The following is a 23,127-nucleotide window of genomic DNA, read 5'->3' as shown; positions in this document are numbered from 1 at the left end:
GGGTGCTCCAGCACCCAGCACGCCGACTGGGATCCGCCGATCCAGTGATGTCATCCGCCTCCGCGTGGGTGGATGGTATCCAGCTGGATTGTCCCACGTATGGATAGTCTTTATTCCTTGCAGAGTGATCTAGTCCCAGATCACAATCCTCAGGGTTGCGCAGCATTGCAGCTGTGTCCCTAAACTCAAGCAGCTAATGGGGCAGTGTCCCTACCTAAGGGCCTGTCCCTGTAGCAGCCACAATCTTGGTATAGGAGTCGGGGCATAGCTGGGGCCTAGGGGGATGTCTGGCCTAGTGCACGAGTCACAGACCCCTGCACATACCTCTTACCCCTATCCTGTCCCAGCACCGACTGACTAATGTGGTGCAAGCGCGCCGAATGTATCTTCTTGCAAGCAGGGAATCCTCTCAGCCCTATTGGCTGTGCTTGGCCAGCTGACTGCCTGCCCTATTGCATACTGGGGGCTGTAGTCTTCCGTTGAGCTATTCTCCCATTGGCCGCCTCGCGCGCCTATCCCAAGCCTGGTGTAATGGGCGCCGGCTATGGGGACTCACTGCGCATGCGCAAAGCCCATACACATGGCGGCGCCCTGCAGATGGAGCTGCCGGGAACCTCCGGCGAAGCAGTCGCCTGCACAACCTCCCCAACACTGCCAGGATCTGCCCCCTTCCTCCGCTGCCTAGCGCCTCCGTGCCGGGAGGTAAGGGGCTCACCGGGGGGGAGGGGGGGAAACAAGGCACCCGTGCTATATGCATTTATATAGCACGTTATATGGTATATCGCTGGAATTATGGCACAATACATGTAGAGATTTAGAAGGCGTGTTCCTCATAGAGAGACTTGGAACTCAGGTGACTGAAATCACAGAGATTTGGGAATTGTGGACCAAAAAAGTCATTTTAATGGAAAAGTGCTGGTTTTTATCAGACGCCATTAAAGTTTATGAGATGCTACATATCAGAGAGACTTAGTCCTAGTCATCACGTCACAGAAAATCAGAGAGAGGGGACAGGTCTAGTGGGGAAAACGACCAGTTAGGGAAAAGGGCAGGATAAGGCAGAGATTATTATTATTACATACAATACAATTATGTCTTTATTTATATAGCGCCAAAAGTGTACTCAGCGCTTCACAAAGAATACAGTACAGGGAATTATAATTATACAATAAGTGCAGCAAAATCAGACAATAGGAAAGGAAATCCCTGCTGCCCCGAAGAGCTTACAATCTATGAGGTTTAATGGGAAACTTACACAGAGACAGCAGGTGAGGGAGTAAGTGCTGTAGATAGCTGTGCACAATGGGTGGTAGGAGTGACTGAGTGTGGGACATTAGGCATGAGTGCCGGCTATTGGGGTGCTTGATTTGTGGGGCGCGTTTAAGGTTAGTCAGTATTAAATCAGAAGGTTAACACCATTTACAGGGGAAGAGGTGGCAGGGAGGCGTGGGTGAGAGCAGGCGTGTATGTCTGGGTTCAGGATTAGGGGACCTCCCCAACAGCAGGAAGGAGTAGATAGAGGGTGTGAATAGAGGATTTGTGTGGGTGTTTTTTATTGAAGGGTAAAGACGTTGTTGGGAGAGAGGTGTATAAATAATGGAGCAGTGTATGGGCGCAGACATTGGCGTAGGGGGGGGGAGATGAAGAAATGTGGATAGGAGGGGGTAAGTTGGAGAGAGCAGAAACGTTCACCAAGGAGTGAGGAAACAGAAAAAGCAGTAGGGAGGGCATAGTGAGATGCAGGAGGAGAGATTCCCAGGTACTGGAGGATAGAAAAAGTACAGAGAATCACAGCGTATCGAAAGTCACGTTCTCACAGTTACAAAGTTGTTGTGCAGAGTCCGGATCTTCCTCAAATTTTCACCTCCAATTTCATCTCAAAAATTAACTCTGCCAGACACTTTAAATGTGACACTAAGATGGGACACACAGGCTAGCTGGATGGTCTCAAATACTCTAAAACACAGCCACTTGACAAACAATTAAGGGAGGGGTTTGCAGGTGAGAGGCAGGAAGGTAACAATATATCGAGGGTCAGGGCAGATCGGGGGTCAGGGCAGAATAGGGGTAAGGGCAGATCAGGGAGCCAGGGCAGAACGGCGGCCAGGGCAGATCAGGGAGCCAGGGCAGAACGGGGGCCAGGGCAGAACGAGGGCAAGGGCAGAACGGGTGCCAGGGCAGAATGGCGGCCAGGACAGATCGAGGGTCAGAACAGATCAGGCAGATGCCAGAGCAATAAGTCATCAATGTCAGATGGACAGGGACGTTTTACTGAATCCAATGATGCGCTGATCAGGGAGTTTGGCAGCGGCCCCGCTGTCTGCATTGCATGCACGCCTGTCGGGCTGGCGGCGCGTGCAGCTGAGTTCCCCGGTCTGCAAAGAGCTGCAGGGGGAAAGACAGCGGAGGCGTGATGGGGGGGTGGGGGCGTGGCTATGACATCACCCGGCAGGTTCGCCCTCATTGGCTGAACCGCCGGGGGGCGTTGCCTAGTATTCCCTCACTAGTTCTGATCTAAATTTTCCAGTCTGCTGGAAAATCTGACGGTGCAGCGCGGCGGCGCCCCATGCAACGTGCCCGGCGCCCATGCAACGAGCCCGGCGCCCCATGCAACGAGCCCGGCGCCCCATGCAACGAGCCCGGCGCCCATGCAACGAGCCCGGCGCCCCATGCAACGAGCCCGGCGCCCATGCAACGTGCCCGGCCCCCATGCAACGTGCCCGGCGCCCATGCAACGTGCCCGGCCCCCATGCAACGCGGCGGCCCCCATGCAACGTGCCCGGCCCCCATGCAGCGCGGCGGCCCCATTGAGGGGCGGCTCTTGTCTCTGCAGCGCGGCGGCCCCCATGCAACGTGCCCGCCCCCATTGAGGGACGGCTCTTGTCTCTGCAGCGCGGCGGCGGCCCCCATGCAACGTGCGCGGCGCCCATGCAACGAGCCCGGCGCCCCATGCAACGAGCCCGGCGCCCCATGCAACGAGCCCGGCGCCCATACAACGAGCCCGGCGCCCCATGCAACGAGCCCGGCGCCCATGCAACGAGCCCGGCGCCCCATGCAACGAGCCCGGCGCCCATGCAACGTGCCCGGCCCCCATGCAACGTGCCCGGCGCCCATGCAACGTGCCCGGCCCCCATGCAACGCGGCGGCCCCCATGCAACGTGCCCGGCCCCCATGCAGCGCGGCGGCCCCATTGAGGGGCGGCTCTTGTCTCTGCAGCGCGGCGGCCCCCATGCAACGTGCCCGCCCCCATTGAGGGACGGCTCTTGTCTCTGCAGCGCGGCGGCGGCCCCCATGCAACGTGCGCGGCCCCATTGAGGGACGGCTCTTGTCTCTGCAGCGCGGCGGCGGCGGCGCCCCCATGCAACATGCGCGGCCCCATTGAGGGACGGCTCTTGTCTCTGCAGCGCGGCGGCGGCCCCCATGCAACGTGCCCGGCCCCCATGCAGCGCGGCGGCCCCATTGAGGGGCGGCTCTTGTCTCTGCAGCGCGGGGGCCCCATGCAACGTGCCCGGCCCCATTGAGGGGCGGCTCTTGTCTCTGCAGCGCGGCGGCCCCATGCAACGTGCCCGGCCCCACTGAGGGACGGCTCTTGTCTCTGCAGCGCGGCGGCGGCGCCCCCATGCAACGTGCCCGGCGCCCATTGAGGGGCGGCTCTTGTCTCTGCAGCGCGGCGGCGCCCATGCAACGTGGCGGCCCCATTGAGGGGCGGCTCTTGTCTCTGCAGCGTGGCGGGCGCTGTAGCAGCCAGCGGGGACTGAGCCATTCACACGTGGTGCGATGATCACGGAGGGTGATAAAAAGGTGATTGTATCCACAGCAAATCTGTCATAATGCAGAGGGACGCAGAACGCGCAGGTTATACGGACAGGGTGAAACGTGGAGGAATACATTTCACCTTTGGATATTGGAGTGCCTGTCGTGTGTGTGTGTGTGTTTATATGTATGTATGTGTGTATATATTGTGACAAACGCCCCTTTTTTGTAGCGCTGACGTCTGTCTGGGTTCTTCCCGACACAGTCTTCTAGGGTTAATTATACAACAAACAGGATCATGCAAAGTATTACGTTGCTTAACTCAGGCTTCTGCCTGCTTTATTTTCATCCAAATAAGGGACTGCAGCTTTAACATGTGTAGGTTAGAGGTACTCAGACATTTTCATTCAGCGGTTTACTCATATCAGTGTCATAGCATTTCACACAGTGTCACTTTTAAGAAATAAAAACCAAATCATATAAAGAAATCCTATCCCTTTCAGGGATCTAACTACACATCAGAATCAGCCTCTAACTGCTGCTGGGCCAACTAACCTGGTTCCCCAGCTTAAAACAATGCCCTCTCATTTAGGGTCACTAGATACAGCACAGACTTTTAGAAACAGCAATAAACATTTGTTTGTCTTATCTGTTCGTGGTGGGAACTCGGTCCCAAGTGTCCAGGCAAATCCTCTGGTACTGTGATACTTGGAGGGGCCGTCCACCCCGAAACTGGATGCAGGGGAGCAGCGATACCCCCAGCCTCCAGGCTCTAAGGAGAGAGTGAAATGCAAAACCTCTCTGCTCTAAATACCTGTGCTAGTGATTAGGAGAGCAGGTGAGGGAGAACTAGACCCATTGTAATCTGTGGTCTAGATTTTCCATCTACCAGCGTGAGGTAATGTGAAGCTGTGGAACGGATCATTTTTAACTATTCCTGCACTTTCTGACCTAAAACGGGGCAGAAAGCTGCCTAACATCTTTGGACTATGTCACATATCCCCCTCCCCAGCTCACACCTACTGGGGTGAGCAGCCATGGACCTCACTGGGGTGAGCGTCCTACCTGAAATACTTGAGCTAACTCCGCAGTACAATATTAAACATTCACAACACGAATATTAACTTTTTTTTTTTTTTCCACTGCAATTATGGACAATAGTTTTCGTCATAAGAGACTATACTTGGCAAACATATTTTGTTGCTCTCTATTAGGGAACTATTTTGAAAAATAAATGTCTAGCACACATTCTTATAACCCAGGATATGCTAAATATGCTCACAAAACCAGACAGTTTCTATTACCTCCCTGGGTTTTTCTACTCTAGAATATGAACCTCATTATATTTACCAACAAAAAGGCCATCAACCCTGTATTGTAATTTGTAGTTTAGCTACATTTTCAACACAGAGAACCAATATAACATTGCAATATTGCCAAAATGCTTATTCTAGAGGCCTAATATAGCATAACTACACTAGCTTATTTGCAAAGTTAAGTGTCCGTGACATAGTCCACACGTGTAATAACAAAAAAATATCGGTCAATTCCCCAAACATTTTTTTTTTTGACTTCCAGTCCATTACATTCCCTGACTTTATTTCATAGGCTGCTGCAACCTGCAAATGACTGGACTGTTTCTTTAGCTTCTGACGGAACTCTGGGGCCGGATAGTCTTTGTCTTTATATTGCGGCCCAGGGTGGCGAGATCCAGAAAAATTCAAGGCCAGCGTTGACCTTCGTCGCTTTTGCTTTGCAACCTTTGAACCTTTATGGTACTTCTTACTGAGATGTCTCCTCTCCTCAGAAATCTTTGATTTCCCTTTTCGGGCCATTACCAGGCCTTTGGATTTTGGAGACCTAATTGCCTCTGTATAAGCGTAGTCCATATTAACAATGTCATCAGGATTTTTCATCAAGTTTGTGTTTTCAGGAACTGCCACCCACTTGGCTAAAACATCTTCTGTGGTGGCCTGGGTGTGTTCACTAGTTTGATAATCTTCTGGACAACATAAATGAAATTGAGGATCTGGATTTTTGAATCCCAGATCAGGGAGTATATTTTCAGTATTCTCAGGAGGGTGTCTATCTGTTTCTGGAATAACAGCAGCACAATCAAAGTCAATACTTTCTCTTTCCTCTTTGTCATCATTGGGGGCATTGAGTTTACTTTCCCTGGTCTTCTTTTGTGACCGTGTCTCTTTTAGCCTTGGAATCTCTTTCTCCAACTTCATCTTTATAGCAAATCGTAATATTGCAACAGCATTGAAGATACACGTATAGGAACGTACAGCTTGCTTGGTTAGGAGGTAGGATTGATATCCCGACTGAACCACTCTAGCGGCTTCTAATTCAACTTCTTTGGAGTGGAGTTGCGACTCCATGTCTGTCATCTGTTTCAGCGCAAGGTTTAACTCTGTTTCAGTTTCTCTATTCTTGACCTGCAGCTGCAGGTGCTCCTCCCGGGTCTTGTCCAGCTCCAGCTGCAGCCGGGCCCCCTCATTTGCCGTGTGGTCCAGCTGCTTGTGGATATCGGCCATCTCGCTTTCATAGCGCAATGTCAGGCAGACCACCTGACGGACGGACACCTCCTCCCTTTCAGCGCACTGTATCTCGCGCTCAGCCATCTGCTTCTACAGCTCTTCCTGCATTTCTAACTTTTCCTGGATCAATTGCTTCTCCACTTTTCCTGCTTGGTGAAGCTTCTTATCACCTTCACTGATCTGGTCAGTCAAGTCTGAATTTTTCTGTGTCAGACTTACATTCTCTCTCTTTACAGTCTCTAAATTACTCAGGGCATTCTCACAGGTTTCCTTCAATATTCCCAGCTCTGTGTTCAAACCGTGGCCCTCCAGGCGTAAGTGTTGCACCTCTGTGCTGAGCGCGTGAACCTCTTGTAGAGCCTTCCCGTATTTCTGTTTTAGGATAGCAATCAATTTGTCAGACTTAATCTGTTTTTCATCCATGGTGGCAATTACGGTGTTGGCCTTTTCCAGACTGGTCGTCACCTCTTCCAGCTCACTCCGTAAGAGAGACTCTGTTTTCTTCAAAGCCTCGTGCTCTTGTAAAGCTGGGAGTATACACCTCTGTAACTCTGCGTTCGCTTCTTGCACCTTCTTATAACATTCTCGCTCCTTCCCCAAATCCTGCCACAGGACTTCATAATTATGGCGGGCAGCTTGGAGTGCAGAAACCCAAGCCTCTTTATCCTGGATCAAGGATTCAGCTTCCCTTTGCTCCTCCTTTTCCTCTGTTCCTGTGACAATTCTGCCGGTCATTCCGGTCTGCAGCACATCTCGGCGCCTTTCTGACGCATGTCTTGACAGCGCAGGTTCAAGTGGCTCGGTCACTTCCCCTGTGACTTGAGGAACAGTTTTCTTTTTCTTCTTCTTTCTTTTTGCTTTATTAGCTCCAGAGATATCAGTGGTACTGGGCACACGCTCACTGGTATCAGCTTCCACATCTTGCTCGCACTCATAGGGCGTTGCTTGCTTTTGCAGCTGTTTGTCTTTGAAAATTTTGGGGCACATATCTTCCATGTGACCTACTTTATGACAGGCCCAGCATACTAAATTCATCTGTGGGTACGGCTCTCCTCCAGGGGCCACATACGAGTCGTCATCATCATCATCATCGTATGGCCTGAAGGGACACTGTTTTTCATGATTACGTGCATTACAAAACAAACATTTCACGTCGGCCATTTTAGAAACCCGGCAGGGACAATTTGCTAGCTGCAATTTCACTCCCTTCAGCAACTTACATACAGCACTTGCTAGCTGAAAATTCACTCACTTCAGCAAAAGGCATTAGCTTTACAAACAGCACTTGCTAGATGCAATTTTTTTTTCTTCAGCAAAACATTTTGGTTTTCTGTTTGGGTTCAGGGTGCTATTGCATCCACACTTCGCACATTCTCTGTGTATGCTAGAAGCACAACTGATATACACAGTGGGACAGACTTCACTCATAGCATCTGTACTTTAGTTCAGCTGGGCGGCCATTTTAAAGCCCCGCATTTATTTGCAAACCCACAGACTTTTTAGTGTCGACCCGCATTCTCCACCATATGTGACAAACGCCCCTTTTTTGTAGCTCTGACGTCTGTCTGGGTTCTTCCCGACACAGTCTTCTAGGGTTAATTATACAACAAACAGGAACATGCAAAGTATTACGTTGCTTAACTCAGGCTTCTGCCTGCTTTATTTTCATCCAAGTAAGGTACTGCAGCTTTAACATGTGTAGGTTAGAGGCACTCAGACATTCTCATTCAGCGGTTCATTTATATCAGTGTCATAGCATTTCACACAATGTCACTTTTAAGAAATAAAAACCAAATCATATAAAGAAATCCTATCCCTTTCAGGGATCTAACTACACATCAGAATCAGCCTCTAACTGCTGCTGGCCAACTAACCTGGTTCCCCAGCTTAAAACAATGCTCTCTCATTTAGGGTCACTAGATACAGCATACAGTCTTTTAGAAACAGCAATAAACATTTGTTTGTCTTATCTGTTCGTGGTGGGAACTCGGTCCCAAGTGTCCAGGCAAATCCTCTGGTACTGTGATACTTGGAGGGGCCGTCCACCCCGAAACTGGATGCAGGAGAGTAGCGACACCCCCAGCCTCCAGGCTCTAAGGAGAGAGAGTGAAATGCAAACCTCTCTGCTCTAAATACCTATGCATGTGATTAGAAGAGCAGGTGAGGGAGAACTAGAGCCATTGTAATCTGTGGTCTGGATTTTCCATCCAGCTGCCTGAGTTAATGTGAAGCTGTGGAACGGATCATTTTTAACTATTCCTACACTTTTTGACCTAAAATGGGGCAGAAAGCTGCCTAACATCTTTGGACTATGACACTATATATATATATATATATTTACAGTGGTCGACAAATCACCAAAAAATCTACTCGCCGAACAAAAAAAAAGCTGTGTGTGCTGTGCACGCGCATAGTAAGTGAAACTTCTTTGACTTTTGTCACAGAAATTGTATTTGTGTTTGTGATGTTTTAATTAAAAATCAAAATACAATTTCATTGACAAAACGCAAATAAATTTGACTTAGAATGCGCGTGCTCTGCACACATCGCCTGTATTAGCTATTTGCACTAAGTGTGAATTCCTCGTGTGTGCGTGTGACTGAGAGTGTGCGTGTGACAGAGAGTCTGCATGTGACAGAGTGTGCATGTGACAGAGAGTGTGCGTGTGACAGAGAGTGTGCGTGTGACAGAGAGTGTGCGTGTGACAGAGAGTGTGCGTGTGACAGAGAGTGTGCGTGTGACAGAGAGTGTGCGTGTGACAGAGAGTGTGCGTGTGACAGAGAGTGTGCGTGTGACAGAGAGTGTGCGTGTGACAGAGTGTGCGTGTGACAGAGTGTGCGTGTGACAGAGTGTGCGTGTGACAGAGTGTGCGCGTGACTGTGAGTGTGCGCGTGACTGTGAATGTGCGCGTGACTGAGAGTGTGCGCGTGACAGAGAGTGTGCGTGTGACAGAGAGTGTGCGTGTGACAGAGTGTGCATGTGACAGAGAGTGTGCGTGTGACAGAGTGTGCGTGTGACAGAGTGTGCGCGTGACAGAGTGTGCGCGTGACTGTGAGTGTGCGCGTGACTGTGAGTGTGCGCGTGACTGTGAGTGTGCGCGTGACTGTGAGTGTGCGCGTGAGTGTGCGCGTGACTGTGAGTGTGCGCGTGACTGTGAGTGTGCGCGTGACTGTGAGTGTGCGCGTGACTGTGAGTGTGAATTCCTTGTGTGTGTGTCAATTAGTGTCTGTGTGTTTGTATATATATGTGTGTGTGTCAGTCAGTGTCTGTGTGTCAGTAAGTGTGTGTGTGTATGTGTGTCAGTAAGTGTGTGTGTGTATGTGTGTCAGTAAGTGTGTGTGTGTATGTGTGTCAGTCAGTGTTTGTGTGGTGTGTATGTCTCTTTCTGTGTCCTGTCTGTGTCCTGTGTCCTGTGTTCCCGTCACCCCCCCGCCCCCCCCCGCCCCCCGGAGGTACACGACCGCGGTGCAGTCCCCATTCTCTACCCCTGGTAGAGCTGCGTGTCCTGCTGCAGCCAGCTCCACACACGGGGGTTACAGGAGGGCACGGTAATGTGCGTGGGGCGCTCTTCCCTCTGATTGTGCTGTGGAGGACGCATAGCACAACAGCCTCTTCTGCCGCCATCACTGCTGCGCATGCGCGGCATAGGAGCGGCAATGGCGGAAGTTCACTCGCCTCCGATACACAGTTGCGCAGCACGCAGACCCCGCAGCCATTGTTGGCTTCCTCCGGCAGCCGGGTCAGCGGCCTCCAGCCCCGCGGGGAGCCGATGTAATAATGCATCTGGGGGGAATGGCGCATGTGCTGGAGCGGCCGGGGCTGAGGGGAGGGGTTAGCCATCAAAACACAACAGCGCATGCGCGGCATGGCAGCGGGGAACGGCGGCCATTAGTAGCGGCGCCGGCGGCAATAGTCAGCGGCCATGTGGGGAGTGCGGTGGCCATCAGGCCGTTAGGAGCGGCGACGGCGGCTATCGCCGCACCCGCCGCATTGATTTTTTGTGCGGGTGGGATGTCAGTGTTGGGGTCGGGCTGAGCCAGAACACAGCCCGGCCTCAGCTGCCAGCACTGACGTCACATCCGGATCATTTCTGTCTCCACAATTCTTTTTTGCCCCAGTTCGAATAAGGTGCCACTAAGGAAGTTTCACTTCAAAAATCTACTCGCCACCTAGTACCACACGTGTGCTGCTTGGGCCAATAGGAGCTCGCCACGATGTTAAATCCACTCGCCCGGGGCGAGCAAATGTATAGGTTTGTCGAACACTGTATATATATATATATGTATATATATATATATATATATATACAGTGTTCGACAAACCTATACATTTGCTCGCCCCGGGCGAGTGGATTTAACCCCCGGGCGAGTAAATATTGGCCCAAGCAGCACACGTTTGGTACTAGGTGGCGAGTAGATTTTTTTGTGTGGCGAGTAGATTTTTTGTTGATTTGTCAACCACTGTATATATATATATATATATATATATATATATATATATATATATATATATATATATATATATATATATATATATATGAGAAAGAAAAGAAAAAGTGCACCCCCTAGTGCATTATCTTCACAGTAAAGAAGATAAATGTTTTATTACTAAAGAAGTGGAAGGCAAAGCCCACTTACAAGATAAACATGTGCAACATTCACATAAAGGTATCTTTGGGAGCCTGAGGTAACCAGCTGGTAAGGTTGGAACGTGGGGGCACACCAAGACTCACTGTGACCGCATTAGGCAGGTGGTGTCTCTCACATAGTTCAAAACTCGTGCTCGTTGGTAATAGCGCGACCCAGGAACCATTCTTACTACTCATGCCTTTATTAGTATCAGGGACCCCATTCTTACTACTCATGCCTTTATTAGTATCAGGGACCCCATTCCTACTACTCATGCCTTTATTAGTATCAGGGACCCCATTCTTACTACTCATGCCTTTATTAGTATCAGGGACCCCATTCCTACTACTCATGCCTTTATTAGTATCAGGGACCCCATTCTTACTACTCATGCCTTTATTAGTATCAGGGACCCCATTCTTACTACTCATGCCTTTATTAGTATCAGGGACCCCATTCTTACTACTCATGCCTTTATTAGTATCAGGGACCCCATTCTTACTACTCATGCCTTTATTAGTATCAGGGACCCCATTCTTACTACTCATGCCTTTATTAGTATCAGGGACCCCATTCTTACTACTCATGCCTTTATTAGTATCAGGGACCCCATTCCTACTACTCATGCCTTTATTAGTATCAGGGACCCCATTCTTACTACTCATGCCTTTATTAGTATCAGGGACCCCATTCTTACTACTCATGCCTTTATTAGTATCAGGGACCCCATTCTTACTACTCATGCCTTTATTAGTATCAGGGACCCCATTCTTACTACTCATGCCTTTATTAGTATCAGGGACCCCATTCTTACTACTCATGCCTTTATTAGTATCAGGGACCCCATTCTTACTACTCATGCCTTTATTAGTATCAGGGACCCCATTCTTACTACTCATGCTTTTATTAGTATCAGGGACCCCATTCTTAAACATGTGATTGCAGAACACCCGAAAGTGGTGTCACATACGACCCCCTGCTAGCACGTGACCTGCATACGGGACAAGGGTTAATACCGACGCTCGCAAGCGTACCCACTCTTCACCCACTCAGGGGTCCCTCAAATGGGTTGTATCTCTCCTCACGCCGTCCCAATATACCACCGCCACGAACAGCACACCAGTGAGCACGTGACTTTAGATATGCAACCAGGGTTAATACACAAAGGCTTCTCTAGCAACCCCCCTTTCTCCTCTGCAAGGAACCAGCGAGTTAGCATTAACCCCCTACTCAATTGCACATCATAACCATCCACTGCCACCACCTGAGGTTATGCAGATATGATAACAGATCTTAGACTAAAATATCCGCCCGGGCCTCAGGTCCCTGTTTATTATAGAAAAAAACTATGCACTTTAACACAAAATCAGCTGTAGTAACATGTGCCTGAGTTTAGCAAGTTATTCTCTCCAGCGTGCACAAAGTTCATTCAGAGCCCAAAGCATTACTTATTAAATGGTTTAATATATGTAAGGATGTGCATATATATATATCTAAAGGTTCCGCGCTGTCAATCACAAAGGCAGCGCCATATTAGTCATTCTGTCAGCAAGGTCACTGTGTACAAGTTGGGCTGCGCATGCGCGAGAGAAGCGCGCGAAGGGCAACCAATCTGTGGAGACTTTGGGGGTTTGAACTCTGAACTCCGAACTGCGAGAGAGTCAGCTGAGGCTGAGAACCAATCGGGTGCGAGACTCTGTATAGAGGAACCGGATGCGTGTGGGCGGTGGGTCAGAGCAGAGAGGGAGGTGAAGGAGGAGGTTGGCGGAACCTCGTGTGCGCGAGCGGAGGGTCAGTGACCCGTCCGCTTAGGTGAAAGGTATCCCCCCGGCCCGAGGAGTATTCCCCTGTCATCGTAGGGTGCTGTTTTGTAAGGACGGCCTTAGTTGGTAGGGACCATTTCCCATTAGTGTGATTTGGCTGCGGAGCTGCGGCCGCCATCTTGGATTGGATACAGACGGCGCTGCAGCAAGGAGTGACGGCGAAAGGCTGGAGCAACGCTAGGACCCTGCGTGGAGTGTGATGGTCATCGCAGTGACCGGAAGGTATCATTGTTTATAAGTGCACCTACACCGGTCACCAGGCGCTGATCCCGCCTCCCACTAACTAATTGGGCCAACTGTGCAAATCCTATGGTACCATACCTATACTGGTTATAAGACATACTCCTAGGGAGAGTGGCAGAGCCACCTATGTACAGGACATCATCCCTAATAAGGTGTGGCCGAGCCACGGTGTGTGTGTGTAATGTTATATGTTTATTCTGCAGATCATTTGTTCTTTAAGCATGATATATAAAAGGTTGCTGTTGCATAATGCTGTTGTGATGTTCTTGCTCAGGGTATAATCTCTATCATGGGGATCCTGGGCAAGTGGAGGCGCTGCACCGCGATTAATAAAGGTATGACCCCAGGCTCCCAAATAGCGGAGGCTCAGAGCTCCTGAGGACACAGGTACATGCACCACAGTAGTTCCTTATTGCAGGCGTTCACAAAAAGGGCTACATTTGGAGGCGCTGCTGAGATCTTAGACCTGGGGTGCCCCCACATTTTTTTGTCTCTATTGTGCAACCAACCCACATCATGTCGGTGCCCTCGGCGCTCGAGGTGCGCAAGTGGGCCCAACGGCGCGGGATTCCCTTGAACCGTGTTTTCGGGCTGGGCCATGTCCCCGCCATGATCTCGTTAGGCACAGTGACCGAGCAGGTCCGAAAGCTCCCTCTCCTGGACAATGCCCAAGTACAAGACCATTTTTATGACCGCGACCAGACCTGGCGCCGGATCTTGTATGCCACTGAACAAGATATATGCCCCGAGGCTTTGCCCCGTATACTGCTGCTGCCCGAGGCCCCGGGGGTGCGCTGTCCCATAGTCCAGGCGGACACCCCTGTGCCCCTGGCCACTTCCACCCCCCGGAGAGAGTATACCCCCACCGTTGGCGCCGCGACGGGAGGCCCCGACCACTCCCCTGACCGTGGCCTGCACCCTCGCTGGCCCGCAGCCCTGAGCCTAGGCTCCTCATCTACCCCGTCCGGCCTGCGGGCTGGCCTCAACCGACTTAGCCTATCAAGATTGGACGCTCACCCTGCCGTTGGGGATAGCTTACCGGGAGACACCTCTTTTCCCGCACTAGCCGCCGCTATCCACAATACCACCCAGTCGCTCCAGTACAGGAAGTTAAAGGCCTTCTCCGGTGAGAAACCCACGCCCCAAGGGGAAGTAGGGATAGAGGACTGGTTGGATCATACCGAACAGGTACTGCCTGAATGGACCTGCACGGACGCGGTCCACAGACAGCGCATCGTCGAGTGCCTACGACCCCCCGCGTCCCACATGGTGCACTACTACCGTGATGACAACCCGGAAGCTGATGCAGCAGATCTCATCTACTGCCTAACCAAGGCGTATGGAGCTCCGGTGGATATGTACACTTTGATGTCAAAATTTCATGCGTTAGCCCAGAAGGAAGGGGAAATGGTATCCGATTTTCTCAGGCGACTACACCTGGATCTTTGGAATATGGTGAGGAAAGGCGTGTTGCCAAGGAAAGAAGCCAACGGACTACGTACCACTCAGTTGCTGAGGGGCCTCCTACCCTTACACCCCGTGTCGGTGCGGGTCAGTAGCTGCATAACGCCCGGACAAGCCCTGTCGTTTCACGACTTAATGGATCGGGTCCAAGCGCACGAGATGGTGTTGTTAGGGCGTGACTTAGCCACTGGGAAGAAGCCACCGCCCGGGGGTAAAGAAGCCAAGAAAGTGGACCCAAAGCCCGACGTGCCCGAACCTGGGGATCCCGATTCCGAGGATGTCCCTACCTCCGTGACACCCAGACCTCGTCCCCCGACTGGGCGAAGTCCCCCAACCAGGAGAGACGAAGCTTACCTCAGCCAAATGCAGTGTTACGCATGTGGGAAGATGGGACATTTACGGGCCCACTGCCCCACCTCGCGGAGGACGTCGTCCCGACCGGCGCAATCGATGCTGTGCCAACCCCTGGAGGATGAAAAGGTGTTGCCGCCCTCTCAGAGCTCCCGAATTGGCCCCGCTTCCATTGTTCGCGTAGTTATCGAAGGCATCTACGCCGCCGCATTGTTGGATACGGGTTCTCAAGTAACCATCGTATACCGGCCCTTCTACGACCAACATCTCCACCGACTGCCGTTGTTATCTGCGGATGCCCTGCGACTACGGGGATTGAGTCATGAAGATTACCCCATAGACGGAGTAGTAAAGGTGCAGTTAGATATTCTCCAGCTGAATACTGGTAAACATCACCCCATGGAAGTGGAGGCCTTAGTGTGCCCCGAACCTCAGGACCACCCCAGCGCCCCAATCATCTTGGGGACCAACGCTGACATTGTGCGCGCGGTGTTTCGCCAGTTTTTGCAAGAAGCGGGAGAAGCCCCACTGCTGGCCTTAGCGGCCTGTCCCGCCCTCCAAGAGGTCTGCGGTAGAATTGCGGCTGAAGAAGAGTATGGCGTCTTTTACAGTCAAGAATGGGGACTGACTCAAATTCCCCCGGGGGAAGGACGAATGATGGTCGCCGCTTGTCACTACCCCCGACGACGGTTGGAGGATCAACTCTTCACCGTGGAAAGTATGGCCCAGGACGAACAACGTTTGGGATACAAAGTACTAGCCTCTGTCAAGGAATGGCCCGGGAAGATTCCGAGGCGCACCTGGGTGTACGTGCAGAATATATCCCCGTACCCCATGACTATCGACAGGCGGCAGACGCTGGGAAGGATATACCCTGTAACTCCTGAGGAGAAGGTTTCGACGGGACCCTCTAGGTGCCCACCTACTACCGTCGAGTCAGTGTTGGAATTTGACTTCGGCGACTCGCCACTCCCGGATGTATGGAGGAAGAGGCCGCTGAACGAGCTACACGACCGAAGGAGTGTGTTCTCCACTGGTGATATGGACGTGGGTTGCAGTCGCAGCGCCCACCATACCATCCGAATGAGCGACGCTACCCCCTTCCGGGAGCGCTCCCGCCGGCTTGCCCCCAGGGATGTTGACGAAGTGAGGGGATTAATCGACGAGATGAAAACGGCTGGCATCGTGCAGGAATCTCGGAGCCCTTACGCCTCACCCATTGTGGTAGTCCGCAAGAAGAACGGGACGGTCCGTCTATGTGTGGATTACAGAACTCTGAATACCCGTACTATTCCCGATCAGTACACACTGCCCCGAATCGAGGACCTCCTGAACGCTCTGACGGGAAGCAAATGGTTCAGTGTGCTCGACCTCAGGTCCGGATATTATCAAGTGCCCATGGGCCAGGAAGACCAAGAAAAAACGGCCTTCATCTGTCCATTAGGGTTTTACCAATTTACCCGCATGCCACAAGGGATCTGCGGTGCCCCGGCCACGTTCCAGAGACTAATGGAAAAAACCCTCGGAGACCTTAACCCGCGAGAGTGCTTAGTGTACCTGGACGACATTATCGTGTTCGGGCGGACTCTAGAGGAGCACTCCGAGAGACTGATGAAGGTGCTGGATAGACTTCAGGGGGAGGGTCTCAAACTGTCGCTGGACAAATGCAAATTCTGTCGGTCCTCTGTGACGTATGTGGGCCATATTGTATCGGCTGATGGGGTATCCACCGACCCAGGGAAGATAGAGGCGGTGGTGAATTGGCCTAGACCTCAAAATGTTCAAGAGTTGCGGTCCTTCTTGGGGTTTTGTGGCTATTATCGGCGGTTCGTAGAGAGCTATTCCAGCAAGGCCAAGCGACTGAATGATCTTCTAAAGGTGTATCCGGGAGAAACCGGGAGAAAAGGAATCTCGGCGCAGACACCCTTTGGGAAGACATGGACTCCAGAATGTGAACAGACCTTCAAGAACTTAAAGGCCAGCCTCACTCGGGCTCCCGTCTTGGCCTACGCAGACCCCGACAGAGACTATGTTCTACATGTCGATGCTAGCCTTAGCGGATTAGGAGCGGTTTTGCATCAGAAGTATGAGACCGGCCTGCGTCCGGTGGCCTATGCGAGCCAAAGCTTAACCCCTAGCGAGCAGAATTACCCGGTCCACAAACTGGAATTCTTGGCGCTAAAATGGGCTGTGGTAGATAAGCTGCATGACTACCTATATGGGGTACAGTTCGAAGTACGCACGGATAACAATCCCATGACCTATATCAATACGTCTGCCAAATTGGACGCCACAGGACATCGGTGGTTAGCTGCTCTAGCCAATTACAGGTTCAACCTTAAATACAAACCCGGACCCACCAACATAGGTGCCGACGCCCTGTCTCGTCGACCTGGCCTTCAATCCACCCCTGATGAGGAAGTTTGGGAAGAGATACCGGGTCCCGGGATTCGTGCCCTCTGCTCCGTGGCTGCGGTAGTCGACGACCACGTGGCATTCTCGGAATTACGGGTCGTTGACTCGTTGGGATGCCATTCGCGGGCTATTCCTCGGGCCTATCAGGGTCGAGAAGGGATGAATATCACTGACGATAATATCATCTCGTGGAGAGATCTAGTGCATTATCAAACACAAGACCCCATAGTGGAGCTAGCACGTCAAGCGGTACAACAAGATAACCCTTCTATACTGAAGCGAGCCCCCAAAGACTTGGTGAAACTCCTGTCAAATGAGTTTGGGAAGTTCGAAATGGACAATTGTTTGTTATATCGGGTGATACCTTATCACAACCATCCCGATCGGCGTCAGCTGTTTTTGCCGGAACGTTTGAGAACCCTAGTCCTCCGGGCCCTTCACGATGACCATGGTCACCTGGGCATTGACAAGACATTTGGGCTACTACAGGATAGGTTCTATTGGCCGAGAATGAGGGAGTCCGTGGAGCAACATTGTCGGAGGTGTAATCGCTGTTTACAAAGAAAGACACTGCCCACCAGGGCGGCTCCTATGGCACACTTGAAAAGCTCGGGTCCAATGGATTTGGTGTGTATGGATTTTCTCTGTATCGAGCCCGACAATCGGGGAGTTAGTAATGTTCTAGTGATCACTGACCACTACACTAGGTACGCCCAAGCGTTCCCTACGAAAGACCAGAAGGCCGTAACGGTGGCCCGAGTACTATGGGAGAAATATTTCATTCACTATGGGTTGCCGAATCGTCTTCACTCTGATCAGGGCAGAGACTTTGAGAGTACACTGATACGGGAGTTGCTCACACTACTGAACATTGCCAAGTCGCGTACTACCCCGTACCACCCTGAAGGGGATGCTTTGCCTGAACAGTTCAATCGCACTTTGTTAGATATGTTAGGAACTCTGACGAGCCCGCAAAAGACGGAGTGGAGTAAACACGTCGAGGCATTGGTACATGCGTATAATTGTACCCGACATGAGTCCACTGGGTATACCCCGTATTTTTTGATGTTCGGAAGAGAAGCCCGGTTACCGGTGGATGTGCGCCTGCGGATATCTACCGATGGGGTATCCAATAGGACGCATTTCCGATATGTCCAGCGACTAAGGGACAGTTTACAGTTGGCCTATAAATTGGCTGAACGGACGACTGCGCAACTGAATGCGGGAAATAAAAGGCGCTACGATCACAAAGTACGTCATAAGGAAATTCACCCCGGAGATGCGGTCCTCTTACACAACTTAGGTGTTCCTGGGAAGCATAAATTGGCAGACCGGTGGCGGGAGGGTGTGTATGAGGTGGAGTCACAAATGCCTGGTCTTCCTGTGTACCGGATCAAGGATTCTGAAGGCCGCGTAAAAGTGTGGCATAGGAATCATCTGCTTCCCATACCTCGAGTAGGGACGGATGAATTGGAAGTCCCAGCCACGCCCATAGATGGATGAGTTGAACACACAGAGGATGGCCCAGAGACTGTAAAAATTGCCACCTCTGAGGATCCAATGGAAGGAACCTCTCAAAGGGGCCTTCCGGCCGCGGAGGCATCTCCCGAAGGAGCCACGGGTAAAGAGCCTCTTGGCCCGAACATTGACCCTTTGACTCCCGCGAGTCAGCCCCTAGATCCTCAAAGTCCATGTTTCACACCCCAAAGAGACAGTACTAATGTTGGAAACCCCTCAAGGGTAGAGATGGAAGCACAAATTGAGACTGGATACTCTGCAGAAGAAGCAGAGGAGAATCAACCCCGGCGAAGTCAAAGAGCCTGTCAGCCTCCCATGCGAATGGCATATGATCAATTTGGGGCACCCCATTATGAGGCTCAGCAGTGGGCTCGGCATAGAATGCAAGCTATGATGGTACTGATTAACGGAATGTGTAACCTGATCTAGGACTGAGAGGGTTGTGTAAATAGTTAGATATATATGTGGTTTATGTAGTCCAGCGGGGACGTTGGATTCTGGAGAGGGGAGAATGTAAGGATGTGCATATATATATCTAAAGGTTCCGCGCTGTCAATCACAAAGGCAGCGCCATATTAGTCATTCTGTCAGCAAGGTCACTGTGTACAAGTTGGGCTGCGCATGCGCGAGAGAAGCGCGCGAAGGGCAACCAATCTGTGGAGACTTTGGGGGTTTGAACTCTGAAGTCCGAACTGCGAGAGAGTCAGCTGAGGCTGAGAACCAATCGGGTGCGAGACTCTGTATAGAGGAACCGGATGCGTGTGGGCGGTGGGTCAGAGCAGAGAGGGAGGTGAAGGAGGAGGTTGGCGGAACCTCGTGTGCGCGAGCGGAGGGTCAGTGACCCGTCCGCTTAGGTGAAAGGTATCCCCCCGGCCCGAGGAGTATTCCCCTGTCATCGTAGGGTGCTGTTTTGTAAGGACGGCCTTAGTTGGTAGGGACCATTTCCCATTAGTGTGATTTGGCTGCGGAGCTGCGGCCGCCATCTTGGATTGGATACAGACGGCGCTGCAGCAAGGAGTGACGGCGAAAGGCTGGAGCAACGCTAGGACCCTGCGTGGAGTGTGATGGTCATCGCAGTGACCGGAAGGTATCATTGTTTATAAGTGCACCTACACCGGTCACCAGGCGCTGATCCCGCCTCCCACTAACTAATTGGGCCAACTGTGCAAATCCTATGGTACCATACCTATACTGGTTATAAGACATACTCCTAGGGAGAGTGGCAGAGCCACCTATGTACAGGACATCATCCCTAATAAGGTGTGGCCGAGCCACGGTGTGTGTGTGTAATGTTATATGTTTATTCTGCAGATCATTTGTTCTTTAAGCATGATATATAAAAGGTTGCTGTTGCATAATGCTGTTGTGATGTTCTTGCTCAGGGTATAATCTCTATCATGGGGATCCTGGGCAAGTGGAGGCGCTGCACCGCGATTAATAAAGGTATGACCCCAGGCTCCCAAATAGCGGAGGCTCAGAGCTCCTGAGGACACAGGTACATGCACCACAGTAGTTCCTTATTGCAGGCGTTCACAAAAAGGGCTACATATATATACAAATACAGTGCTTGAATTACAGAAAAGGTATTACAAAATAAACATACAATTACAATATAAGGCAGAGCAGCTTCTTAAAATAAAAGGGGTAAAACAGAAAATCCTATACAGTACGTTACCACATGCTATGGATTTTTCCCAGAGAGGCGCTGGTTCAGAAGTTGAGGTCTGCTATGCTTTCCAAGCATGCCCCTAGTCAGATCTGCCCAGTAACAACCTCCCCCAGACTTAGATACAATACTGTCTTATGATGGTGCCTTAAGCCCACCCCTTTCTACAGAATACTTTGAAGCTGCTCTTCTTTGATTAAAACAATTGACACCTTGAGTGGGCTATCCAGGATGGACCCCCGCCCCAAGTAAGTTCCTTTGAAATTCAGTGCAGACAAACAGTCCTGACCAGTTTCAAACCCAGCATTTGGTATTTTGTTACACAAGTGTAGCTCATTAACCCCTCAAGCACCAAAGGGATTAAAAATACCCAATATCTCATGACATTATCATGACAAGTGGTTTATAGGAAAGCCAATTCCTTTAAAAGTGTGTTGGCACCAACACTACTTAGAGACCAACCTGATACTAATAAAGGCATGAGTAGTAAGAATGGGGTCCCTGATACTAATAAAGGCATGAGTAGTAAGAATGGGGTCCCTGATACTAATAAAGGCATGAGTAGTAAGAATGGGGTCCCTGATACTAATAAAGGCATGAGTAGTAAGAATGGGGTCCCTGATACTAATAAAGGCATGAGTAGTGAGAATGGGGTCCCTGATACTAATAAAGGCATGAGTAGTGAGAATGGGGTCCCTGATACTAATAAAGGCATGAGTAGTGAGAATGGGGTCCCTGATACTAATAAAGGCATGAGTAGTAAGAATGGGGTCCCTGATACTAATAAAGGCATGAGTAGTAAGAATGGGGTCCCTGATACTAATAAAGGCATGAGTAGTAAGAATGGGGTCCCAGATACTAATAAAGGCATGAGTAGTAAGAATGGGGTCCCTGATACTAATAAAGGCATGAGTAGTGAGAATGGGGTCCCTGATACTAATAAAGGCATGAGTAGTGAGAATGGGGTCCCTGATACTAATAAAGGCATGAGTAGTAAGAATGGGGTCCCTGATACTAATAAAGGCATGAGTAGTAAGAATGGGGTCCCTGATACTAATAAAGGCATGAGTAGTAAGAATGGGGTCCCTGATACTAATAAAGGCATGAGTAGTAAGAATGGGGTCCCTGATACTAATAAAGGCATGAGTAGTGAGAATGGGGTCCCTGATACTAATAAAGGCATGAGTAGTAAGAATGGGGTCCCTGATACTAATAAAGGCATGAGTAGTAAGAATGGGGTCCCTGATACTAATAAAGGCATGAGTAGTAAGAATGGGCGCCCCGAAGGGTGTTATAGATGTGGGGGCCGTTGTTTGACATGTAAATACTGTATGTTGTGGATGGGCAAAAGTCCCTCACATCAGATATGAGTAAGAAAACATATTTAATCAAAAGTTTTATTAATTGTAACAGTAAATTTGTAATGTACGTCTTGTCCTGTGGCTGTGGACTCAAGTATGTTGGGGGAACCAAACGTCCTCTCAAACAACGCTTCCTTGGGCACAGAGGGAACATTTCACAAGGTGTCCTGACGCATGGAGTCTGTGGGCATTTCAAATACAGACACAGTATGGATCCAGGCAGCTGACGTATAATAGGGATAGAAACTGTAGAGATGGGCCCTAAGCGAGGCGATGGATTCCTCAGGTTCCGACAGAGGGAAACTTTCCGGATTCATGAGCTGGGAACGCTGACCCCAGGAAGCTGGAATGAAGAGGTAGACCCAGTCTCGTTTTTATGTTAAGCGTTTTGATGTTAGGCATTTTAGTGTTTTCTAAGGCAGTAGAAATCAGTTAATATAGGTTTTATAGCTTTTTGTGTCACAGTGATTTATAAGCTAATACATTTTTGTCTGTTAAGTATTTTAACTTTAATTGTAATTTTAATGTCAATTTTGAATTTATTATGAATTTGTAATTTCTATTTGAAGCTGTTCATGATTCCTCTATGTGTCGTTATGTGATAACTATGAATACAAATAGTATTGTATGTATTCAGGGTGGATTTTACTTGGGTATTTTTAATTAATTTGTTTTTCACTGATGCTAATGGTATTGCCAATTGAATATGTGTACTGTTTTGCAGGATATTATTAATTCTTCTTTTTTTCCCATGTCATATATATTTATATATTACTGAAGCTATCATGGACGCTGAACATTACTAATGGTTGTATTCCATGTTACCCCACTAGGGTGAGGCATCAAGCCATATGATGAGTATTTGGACATTGGGTATATAAGGACACACATCACCATAGCAAGTCACACCCCTGATGAAGAGGCCACGCTTCGAAATGCGTAGGGTGACTTTTATGGTGAAAGAAAGTTAGATTGCGCTGTAAGAGGAGTGCGCTGTGGAGGAGAAGGCAGGGAGCAGGCTGACTTGCTTGGTCCGGGCTGTGGTGACATCATCCCTGAATCGCCGAGTTGTTGCGACACCTAACGGAGCAGGGGGTCACGTAGTGACGCATTGGGAAGGCGTCACGCGGTTGGGAAGGAGACCCCCAGCACTGGAAAGGCAGAAGCAAGCAGCGGACGCGCTGTAGCAGCAGGCGCAGTATCCCCGCATAGGAACCGCTCTGCACACCTCCAGCATTAATCTGCGGGCTATTGCTTACTATCACTGGATGTTTGTGAGTGTAATTGTCAGTATCTGTTTGTATCTGTGTGCGCTTTCTTTTCTTCTCATCCAATTTAGTTTTCTACTGAAGTGCTGGGTTA

The sequence above is a fragment of the Ascaphus truei genome, unplaced genomic scaffold, assembly GCF_040206685.1.
Source record: "Ascaphus truei isolate aAscTru1 unplaced genomic scaffold, aAscTru1.hap1 HAP1_SCAFFOLD_894, whole genome shotgun sequence".
NCBI lineage: Eukaryota > Metazoa > Chordata > Amphibia > Anura > Ascaphidae > Ascaphus > Ascaphus truei.
Note: the sequence above shows the minus strand (reverse complement) of the source record.